This window comes from Fukomys damarensis, unplaced genomic scaffold (assembly GCF_012274545.1).
Source record: "Fukomys damarensis isolate Sample0158 unplaced genomic scaffold, DMR_v1.0_HiC HiC_scaffold_18, whole genome shotgun sequence".
Lineage (NCBI taxonomy): Eukaryota > Metazoa > Chordata > Mammalia > Rodentia > Bathyergidae > Fukomys > Fukomys damarensis.
In genome coordinates, this window is record NW_022900930.1 from 41,003,011 (window position 1) to 41,011,739 (window position 8,729).

Sequence of the window (8,729 nt, forward strand, 5' to 3'; positions counted from 1 at the left end):
TTTTTTTTTTTTTTTTTTTTTTGGTACCAGGGATCTAACTCAGCACTTCGGGACTTTGGGTTTGAGAGTCAGGCTGCAGAACCACTGGGATAAATCCCCGCCCCTAATCCACAGATTTCTAATTCAAATAATGTAATTGAATGAGCATGGCCAACTTTATTTAAAGCTTCTCTACTCACTCCCCAATTTTATTACATACTGATAAAAAGCAACAGCAATCTGGCCATTTCACATTGGCATGGCATTCCCATTAAGAATAAGCCGATGATCCTGATGGAGACCAGAGAAAGGAGTTTAAAGAAACCAGTGCTTCCTGGTTAGATTCAACCTAACTCCCAGGCCAGCCTAGGCTACCTCCCCAGGTCAAAGAAATATCTCCTCATGCTTTCAGGCAAACAATTTTACAAAGAACCCACATCCACCTCCCACCCGCTCAACTCTGGTATAAAATGTAAACATGCACAGGTTACCCCCAGGCCACCAATAAAATCCCTCATTTTGGAAAGTTGGGGAAAACACTGTGATCCTAATACTCAGTGAGTAAGAAATTTCTACAATTGGTTGGTGAGGTCACTATCTTGAGTGGGAGAGAAATCAAAAAGCCTGTGAAAGGTTTCTTCTCCCCTCCCACACTTCCACCAGACTCCAAACATGAAGACACAGTTCTAAAGGGTCTAAAGCCTGCGCCCCACAGCCTCTGATATTCACACTGAGTGGCTCAGGCCCTGTTCCGCATGTATTCTCGAAAGAAAGCAAAGAGCTAATTTCCAGTGAAGCCAGGTAAATTCCCCTGTACACCAAAAGATATTAATGGAGGAAACCCTCATGATTTTTAATTATTTAAGTAAATAATATATTGTTTACAAAGAAAAACTCCTTTTGAGACAACCCAAGACCTCAGACACCGAACCTGCTTTCTTAATCCAACACAGTAACTTGTTTTCTATTCAGATTTTGGCTTCAGCCACACTCAGTTTAATGAATCAATTCACAGACCACAAATTTCATTGCTTTGCACTTAAACAGCATTGGCATCTCAATGATTAAATTCCTACCTTATGGATTAAGAATTTGTCCATGGCCACAGAATGAGTAGCTCTAGAATCCTTTCTCCACTAACCTAGCTTCCTTCTGTGGCAACCCACCATTCTACAAACTCAGTTCTGTCCTATAACCCAGGCTCAGGGATCTCCAGGCCATGAGTTTAGTGAAAAGTCGAAAAGGAAGCTCCTGGCATGCTATGGACAAAAGTGGGAGCAAAGAAGTCACAGGTATTTCCAAAAAATGTCCCCCCAAAAGCACAAGTCTCTTCCCTTGGCTTCCTTTGATATAGCCAAAAATGAACTCAAATCTAATTTCTGTGTGCATAGGCATTCTGAGTTACTTATGTCCATAAAAGTCCATGAAGTACCTATTTCCTATCCACTTGTATTTAAGTGAAAGTCAAATAAGGAAAGAATGCTCTTATCTGTTGAGCAACTAACTAAAGTAGTCAAAGGACACCAGGAACTCATTGTTCAGTAGCGAGATTCAATAACTGTCTCATGACCCTCGGTCTAAAGCTTTAAGCTACATAAGGGTACACAGGGTAGTTTTCCGATATTCACCTCCACACCCAAGCACTTTACCAGTGTCAGGTGCAGAGTGAGGCTCCAAAGGCATACTGGATTATCACAGTTTAAGATACACAAAAAACTATCCAAGGGTGCAACTAGGAGATTCAGGGCCCGGGGAAAACATAACATTCTCCTACTCTTCCAAATTCTCCTGCAAAGAGGAAAATTTTCACTTTGTGTTAATTATTTATCATGTGCTGCACAGAATACATACATTACCTCACTCAGCAAACCATTTCATAAGATGAACACGATTACCCTTGTTTTTTAGCTGAGAAACTGGGATGTAAAGAATTAAGGAACTGTCCCAAGATCACACAGGTAGAGTCGAGTTTTGATCTCTTGTGAACTGACTCCAGCTCCCAGGGCTGCTTCTTCCTCACCCAAGCCAGGGGCTCCCCACTAGCAGGGCCCTCACTTGCCTTCACTGTACGAACCCTCCCACAACTCATAATTTCAGCTCAAGGGTTCTTCCTGGTCCTACAAAGCTCTCCTTCTGTGACTTTTTTAAAGCTTGCTTGTTGATTTCACTTTAACACACTATGAATTCTATATAATGGGCTTTTGAAAATAACGGTGACTTACTCTAAACAAACTCGAATTTCTCCAATTTCATACTATTTTTAAATTTTTTGCATTTTTTAAGAAACCCTGGATCTAGCTTCTCCTGCACCTGGGCGGGTTCTGTTTGCTTATTCACAGAAGGGCTGGTTTATGCCTATGTTCCATCGCATAATACACAATGACTCAAGGCCTCCTGCTCTCGGCTGAGGTAGACGTTCTAGAACTGTAATGATTTTGTAAAACCCACATTCCCTCCCTACCACACACAGCACCTACCCTGCACTCTACACAAGGCGGCTCATTATCATAAAACCACCCGGAACATCTCGGGGAAAGCCTGCCCTGTTCTCACAACACAGCCCACTATACAGCTTATGCCAGCAGGACCCGACCTAGAGGCCCCCCAGGATCTGGCTCTTTGCCGAGCAGTGAAACAGACTTGGGCGTATTTAACCAAGTCCCTGAATGGACAAAAAGGGAAGGGTTCATTTCTCCAGTGACACCAGCTCCCCCTTGAAATCTCAAGCGGGAATTGGCAAGCAACTAATAATTTTGACTTAGCTGTTTGCTGGCAGAAGCAGCACTGCCCTCAGAAAACCCTGCAGTCAGCGCCCCAGGAGTCAGAAATGCCTCACAGGCAATGCACCAACCTCGGGGTGCAGAAGGGCTGCAGCTGTCCTGAGAGCTCCTCGCAGAGTCCATCCAGCCCAGGGCTGCCAGTCAGAACCACTGACAGACACTGCGGACCCTCAGAGATGAGCTGCTCAGAGCCTTCCTTGCTGATCCCCAACACCCTACACCCTCTTTGCTTCGCCTATGTAAAACTTCATTTCTGACTTATTCCAAATTCCGTAAAACCTGAGTTCTTAAATGATCCTCAAATAGCTTGCCCTTCACCCGCTGGACTCAAACTTTCTTCTACACTACGGGCAACAAACGAACAACTCTGGGCTCTGACCTGCTCGTCCACTGGGATTCAGCTTCTTCTGGCCCACTCAGCTAACAACCAAGTGCAAGGGGAACCGTGAGCTGGCTCCCAGATTACCAGCGCCTCTGCCAGGTTTGCCCCAGAGCCATGAGAAGAATGTGAAAGTAACATTTTCAAGGCACTAATCCTCACGCTCTGTTTGGATTTAAGATACCCTTTACCCCCGCCCCCAGCTCCCTAAGTGCTGGGGTAACAGAGGAGAGAAGAGTGAGGGCGAGAACAGAGGAAAAAAAGGAGAAAAAAAGGAAGGAGAATCATTATTGGTTAGTTCTTGCCACCTCCAAGTAGCTTGGCGAATTACCTGTACGTAGTATCATTTAATCCTTGCACCAAGAATATCATGTTACTATTCCTGTTTTGCACACAAGGAAACGAAGTCTCACAGATATTCAGTAAGGGGACCAGGTCCCTTCAGCTAGTAAGTGATGCAACCACCCAGGACACAAGCCCAGGATCGTCCAGTCTCAAACACTTCCCCCTTCCCTGAGCCAGCTCCCATCTTTGTATTCCCTGGAGCGCCTAGCAAGGGCTTTCATATAACAAGCGCAGAAGCAATGTTTGTTCAATGAATGCATGAATGGCTGACTCCAGACTTCACACCTTCACATTGTGCAACCCACACACTCCATAATATTTAAACGCTCCATTTATAACATGCCTGAAAGGTGCCTTGATAAGAAATTAAAGGTGGTACAGAGATATTGTTCTACATTATATTTTAAGCTACTAGACAAAACTACATATACAAACCCACAAATAGAAGGTGCTGCAGCAGACTCGCTGATAAAAAAGCATTTGTTATCTTCCTCTATCATGCGTAGAAAAAATATGAACATAATAATTTAAGGAAAAATCAATATTTTCATGTTTAGTCAACCCTCAGAATTCTAAGACATGTTTCCAGCTGCCAGTTCAACGAGTTTATGCTGGGAAAAAAGAGGAAAGAGGCTACAAGCTGGCACCCAGCAGGCACAGACTAGACCAGCTCCACCACTAGCTAGCTGACCTCGGACCTCGTAAACATCGGTCTGCTTCTCTATAAAACACAGATAATAATAGTGCGTTCTGTCTAAGGTAAAACACACAATAACAGTGCACCCCACCTAAGGGGCCTGCGCTGATTAAATGAACAGCTCACATCCCACACTTAGCACAACACCTGCCATGTAGTTAAGGGCTCCATAAGTGGAGTCACTTTCATCCTGGGAAGGGAAGAAGTGCAGTGGAAGTACAATGAGGAACCTTTGATGAATTACTTACCCTTACAAACACTGTCAGAAGCATTAACTTCACTGAATCCTCTGTTTGAGGTGATCGTGATTACTAGAATGGTCTACTCTGAAAGCAACTCGGTCAATAAATAATAACCACCAGCAATTGTGTGTGTGTGTGTGTGTGTGTGTGTGTGTGTGTGTGTGTTTACTATGTGCCAGGGACTCTTCAAACCACTTTTACAGATAACAGCATCACACACAGCTACACAGAATACAGCACACAAGAGCCCAGCAGGGAGATGAGATGAGCAGGCGAGAGTCCAGTCCACTGCCTGTTTACCCAGTGTGGCACCCTGGCCAACCACAGAAGGATCGCCTAGCACTAACTTGCACAAAGATACCTCACAGCCTAGCAGCAACCCTGTCTACATAGATTATTTAAGAAATACACTAACTTTAGCAAGTATCTAACCTATGGAAGACAAAAGTAGAAAGTCGCTTGGGAGGATACCTGGGACCTAATCCAAAGACCATCATTGTAAGAGCAGATTAGATAGTATTCAGGAAAATCACCCATGAATTCCTAATATGAGGCTGCCCACAGGTGCTCATGTGCTATGGGAATGTGAAAAGGCTGCCCTCAAAGTTCAGTATAAATAGACATTCACATCCACCTCCGCCCGGTTTCCTGCTTCCCTTTTCCTCACTCAATTCAAATGTTCTTTGTTTGTGAAAATAAAACAAAGCAGCGGATGTAAACGCAGTATAAACCAAATGTTATGTTTTGCATTGCCTAAAAACAACAACAAAAATTTATCTGTGCAACAAGGGAATGTTTCACTAAGTGATAGGTTTAAAACATTTCGCGGAAAATTCTAGCAAACAGTTGTCATTTCCATTCAGGTGGCACTCCCAAATGCAGGTTTCTAAAAATGACTCCCAGGTGTAAAGACCCATTCATTTTCTCCCACCTCAAACATCCATAATCTTGGTCAGCTCAGGGCTCTCACCCAAGTGAAGTCATCATATTCTGCATAAAGCTCTATATCTATCATTTTGTCCTAGGCTCACCTTCAGTACAGGCAGAGGAAGAAGTCAAGAAAGTGTCATTCTCTTCTCAAGTTGGGTGGGGATTTGGAAGAAGTAACAAATCTCTTCTGGTTCTAGAAAACCATTAGTTCTTGCAGACAGGATTTGCCTAACTATGATATGCACAGAATCTTAAAAGCAATTCAAAAAAGTCAGTCTAATTAGAGAAAAATGATAAAAACCACCTACCTTTTCACACAAATGTTGCTCCTATTACCATGTCCCCTAATAAGGACTGACCTAGACCTTGACAGAAAAACTTCAAAAAACAGACTGCCTTGTTGAAAATTCCACCGAATGAAAATGAGAACTGGATGTCCGATCATTTGCTGAATTCAGAGACATTCTGCTATTAAATAAGGTTAAGAAACCCCTCAGAAAGGTTTCAGGCCCACAATGTGCTGAACTTTTCTCTCATTGTGGTTAACGTTCCTTACCGATTGAAGGTGTTCAGTTTGTCCCTATAATTAAATTTCAGGGGAAACCTGAAAATACTATGTTCTCTTAATGGCAAACAATATGTCAATATTGTAAGTTACAGTATTTGTTGAAATTCATTATCAGTTCTCTTTCTGCTGCATAGTGAATTATATCTGGCAAATAAAAACACTTTTAAGTTGTCAGTGAATATTTTCCAAGCTGACTAACATCACTCAAATGAGAAATAAGAAGGCCTTTCCAAAACTCAGGTGGAAGAAAGGTGCCCTTCAATTATACATCTTGAAATTCACACAATAACAAATGTTGGCGGGGTCGTGGGGATAAAGGAACCCTTCTCCATTGTTGGTGGGAGTGCAGACTGGTGTGACCACTATGGAAATCAATACGGAGATACCTCAAAGAGCTTGGACTGGAGATTCCATTTGACCCCATCCCTCTGCTGGGTATCTTTCCAAAAGAACTAAAAGAATTATATCACAGAGAAGTATGGGCACCCATGTTTATAGCGGCACAGTTTATAATAGCTAAAACTTAGAAACAGTCCATTTGCCCATCCGTTGGAAACTGGATAAAGAAGATGTGGTTTTTCTATAAAATGGAATATTACTCAGCCATAAAGAACGAGAAAATAGATTCATTCATAGGAAAATGGATACATATTGAAGATATACTCCTAAGTGAAATAAATAAGGCACACATGTGTAAATACCGAATAGTTTCTCTGGTGTGAATAATCTGCAATACAGAAGATCCTAATAAGATTACTGACATTTAGAAGTGGGAAGAAAGGAGCTAAAGGTGTAGGGAAGGTGGGATGGGTAGGGAAAGGGTAATAAGGGAAAAGAAAAAAATGTGAGATAATGAAAAGATGGAAATAAAGTGTTTGTAGATGGGGAGGGGAGCAGGGGGTGAAGGGAGGGCAGGGACAAGGGTAAAAAATGAGAACCAAGACTTGTCATGTGGAGATACAAGATCCCAACAATGAATGTAACTGTACTGTATCCCTAAAATGTACCAATAAACTCAATTAAAGCTGGAAAAAAATTATACATCTTGAAATATGACAAAACACTTTGAAAGGCGGGACTGAATGTGTTGCCCCTTTATTAAAAATGGCCAAGACACCAGGAACTTCAACTGGAGAGACAAAATCCCTTGAGGAGATGAAGCAATTTTAAACATATCAAAAGATGAAAATAAACTCCATCAAAGACACACACAAAGAAAAACTTTAAAACTACTTGTTCAAATGTATATATTTGATTTGCTTTTAAATTTTAAGAAATCATGTATTTGACTATTAGGATATAAAAGTAAAAAGCCCAACTCTCAAATTGCCTTTAAAACTGTAATATTATTCAAAAAAACGTACTGAAACCATCATTTAAAACCGCTTTCATTTACTTGCGAGTCTTTGGTAACGTTTTTCACACAAGGTTGCCTTCTTCTCATATGGCACTCCATGTGGAGTACCCAGGAAGTTAAATGCCTCTGCTACTTCAGAGGGCAGAGGAATGGTTATAAATGACAGCCCAGGGTGATCCGCTATGCAGAAGAGGCCCCTAGTGGTGAAGCCACTTCTCCAATGTGGCTTCACACATTTTATAAGACTGCTTCATCATGAGGGCAAAATCAATAGGTAATAAAGTCCACCTGAGCTTTGCTCGCTGATACCTCTATTAGCCCTAATATATAGTATGTCTGTATTTTACAATCCCAAGATCCTTACATCAAGAATACAAAAGGAAGGATGTGACCTGCAGAATATCTTCATTACATTCTGAATTTCAAATCAACGCATGCTCATTACACCCTGGCTGTGACCCAGGCACCAAGCTACACTTGGAGATACAGACAAGCAAGAGAGAGGAACAGCCCAACAGTGTGATGATATCACATCAAGAACAGAACTAAAACAACATAGAGACAGGAAGGCCCGATTCATCTTCATATGAGGAATTCTTACCAGTGAAATATTGCCCACCACCTCCCCCCAAAATGTCAGCTCCTCATTTCAAACACCCGTATAGGGCAGCACCTGAGCTTCCTTAACAAAGATGAGGGGATGGATAGATGAAAAGTAAGACTGCACAAAAGAAATTACAGGTTTTAACATGTTCACATATGCCAGAATCATAGACTCCTACAGGTAAAGACAGACAAGAGACAAATATGAAGGGTAAACTGTGCTCTAGGTACCAAGGATGGGTTCCAAAATGTTTTTCATTCTGCCCAACATCTCTATTAAGTGGGGAATCATATTGGCATTTCACAAATGAGGACCCCAGTTCCAGAAAAGGATTAGTGACTTACCTAAGCTCATGTAGCTAATAAATGGGAAAAGATGCTTGGAGCTCAGGTTTCTGGAAAAGCAAAAGACAATCTTGCTTCATTATCATGTAACAGGATGGCTCCAAATGATTGAAGTTTTGCTTCAAACACCATTAATACAACTTGCAAATAGGCATGTGTGATTTGAAACACAGAGATGAACAGAATTGAAGTATTTCCATATTGTATCATTTGAAGTAAGTATAGTGCAGCAGTTTAATGCAGACCAATTATTAAATATTTATTGAGTTTCCACAATGGAGATGACCCATCTCTTGTTTTTCTGGTATTGAGATTCCCGGGAAGCCCAGTGTAAGATTCAAGTCACTTTTTACACGTAGGGTATAAGATCTCCTCTGCCTTTCCAAGTCCGAAGGATGCTTCTCTTTCCAATTAGCAAAAGGACAGCATCACACGGGACTTATTAATGTTCACTGTTGCAAGTAATATCATAATTGTGACTTTCTCGCATGAACAATATTAACG

General features: G+C 41.6%; 1 protein-coding gene across 2 annotated transcripts in view; it reads right to left on the reverse strand.

Moving 5' to 3' along the window:
- The window catches only part of Csgalnact1 (chondroitin sulfate N-acetylgalactosaminyltransferase 1), a 296,177-nt gene extending 287,902 nt beyond the window's left edge, over positions 1 to 8,275 (reverse strand). For both annotated transcript variants that reach the window (XM_010624876.3, XM_010624871.3), the window contains exon 1: positions 8,226 to 8,275. The gene's annotated coding sequence lies outside the window, so the exon portion shown is untranslated. The remainder of the gene's footprint in view (positions 1 to 8,225) is intronic.
- Between the last annotated feature and the right edge of the window lie 454 nt (positions 8,276 to 8,729).